Below are 2617 nucleotides of genomic sequence, written 5' to 3' on the forward strand. Positions count from 1 at the left end.
ATGAGAAGGGTCGCTGGGAAATTTGTGCCTTGGGTTCTGACTGACCAGGAAAAAAAAGTGTCAAATGGAAACATGCTGCGCTTTGAAAGAACAGCTCCAAAGCGACCAAAAACTTTTTTCCAAGGTGATGCGACATGGTGCTATTCTTATGACTCCAAAACCAAGCATCCATCAAGCCATTGGAAGACACCATCATCACCCCACCCCAAAAAAGCTCAACAAGTGGAATCAAAGATCAAGACGATGCTCGTTTGTTTTTCTGATATGAGGGGGATAGTGCACTTGGAGTTTGTTCCACTAAGTCAGACTGGTAATCAAGCTTTCTATTTAGAGATTCTGAAAAGATAACATAAAAGTGTGGGACCAAAAAATGCCTGATTTATGGCAGATGAGGGTCTGGTTCTGCCACCATAACAATGCACCTACTCATGCAGCCATCTCAGTGCACTAATTTTGGGCAAAAAATCAGTATGCCTCTCTTGCCCCACATACCTCACTCATCTGACCTCATTCCCTGCAACTTCTTTTTGTTCCCATGAATGAAGAGGGGCATTGTGTTAGGCCAGATTGACTAAAGACACTCATGTATGTATAAGAAAAAGCTTTATATCAAAGAGTAATTTTATATTAAGAAAACATTCCAGCCTATTCCAGATCAAGTCCACAAGTCCGATATTAGCCCATATGTCTGATACTAGTCCATAAATTCCTCTTTAGACTCACACAGCACATGCAATGATGCTGAATACAGGAAGATCACAGGGCAGTGGTAGAAAGTCTTGTGGATCCAGTAGCGGGAGAAGCATCTCAGCTCTGGCTGCCACCAGCATAGTTCCACATGGCTTGTCAACAGGAATTGTGCAGTAGAAAGAGAATGTGTTCATCCTCCCAGGAGAGAAGCAGAAAGTTCCCAGAGTACTCTTGGTGGGTGTTACCTTGTGACCTGATGGACAGACTACTCCACCCCTACTTTCTATTTATCAGGTTGACATGAAATTATGTAACTAACACAGGCAGGAAAGAACAGCAATTTGATGATGTAGAAGAGGTGAAGAACAAAATGAGGGAGGTGCTGTCAACCATGCAAACCGATGAGTTTGAAAAATGTTTCCAAGAATGGAATTGCAGATTTGACAAATGTATTACGTGTAATGGAGAGTACTTTGAAGGTGATGAGGTTGTTTTGTAAGAAAATTTAAATACATAGCTCTGAAAAAAATCATTTTGGAAGGGGCTACCCACTCGTATATCCAAATAAGTTCACATTCATGGGTACCAAGAGTTAGGACTTCAGCATACCACTTTAAGGAGGAATAACTCAGCCCACAGCACTGGGAAAGTGTATTAATTTTCCTGAGACTTGGTTAACATATTTTGTAAAATAAGATTGAAATAGTTTCCCTCGTCGTGTTCCTGAGAAGATTGAATGAGCAGATACTATGTTGTACTCTACGTTCAAAATATGTACAGGATTCAAACATTCTCACTACCTTCCCAGCTATACTCTGATCCATCTTAATATTCACCTAGACTTCAGTGACAGCTTCTTCACAAGCATTCCTGCTTCCCCTTTTACCCTGTCCCTTCCCTATATTCTCAACACAGTAACTAGAAAGATCATTTAAAAGTGTAAGTCAGGTGTCATCCTTCTGCTCAGGAACCCTTCAATGACTTCTGTTTCACTCAGAGCAAAACCCAGTCTTTCCCATGGTGCATATTAGATCCTACACAATTTGGTCCTCTACCTTTCTGACCTTGCCTCCCACCACTCCCTGTTTGCTCACACTACTATAGAAAAACCAGTTTTCTTTTGGTCCCTGGAATCTACAAAACATGTTCCTGCCTTAGGGCCCTTGTACTTAGTGTTCCTCTTGATAGCCACAAGGCTCAATATTTTATTCTATTTAGGTGTCTCTGTCTAAATGTCACCTTCTCAGGGAAGGCATCCACCTATATAAAGATAGTATTTCAATACCAATCATTCAATTCCCTTAGCTGCTTTATTTTTAATCATATAATCTAACATATTTTAAATGTGTTTGTTGTCTATATCAACAAAGACTTCATTTTGCTTACTACCTTACTGTACCTCTGAAATTGTATCAGGCTTTAGTGAGCTGCTGGAATCCCATGCCTTGTTCTCACCGCTATATTTTGCCTTTGCTGTGTTCCCTTAAAAGATAGGAATTAATATTATTATTGAAATGATCTAAGGACAAGAAAATTAACTACATTTACAACAAAGTACATAAGAAATGAGTTTCACAACAATGAGATACCACCTAACATCCTCAAAGATAGCCCAATTCAAAAAATCAGAAAGCAAAAAGTGTTGGAGGGGCTGGGGGGAGACAGGAATTCTCATCCACTGCTGGTGGACCTGAAGGTATGTACAGCCACTATGGAAATTGATTTGGTGATATCTCAAACAGATGGAAATCGAGCTACCATGTGACCCAGCAATCCCCCTACTGGGCATATACTCAGAAGAGGCAAGAAACAAACTATGGCCAGACATCTATGCTCCAATGTTCATCGCAGCACAGTTCACAATTGCAAGGAGTTGGAAACAACCCAAAGTTCCATCAACTGAGGAGTGGATCAAAACACTGTGGTA

Source organism: Echinops telfairi, unplaced genomic scaffold, assembly GCF_000313985.2.
Source record: "Echinops telfairi isolate 266 unplaced genomic scaffold, ASM31398v2 ScPeMD7_19;HRSCAF=73, whole genome shotgun sequence".
In the NCBI taxonomy this organism is placed as follows: Eukaryota; Metazoa; Chordata; class Mammalia; order Afrosoricida; family Tenrecidae; genus Echinops; species Echinops telfairi.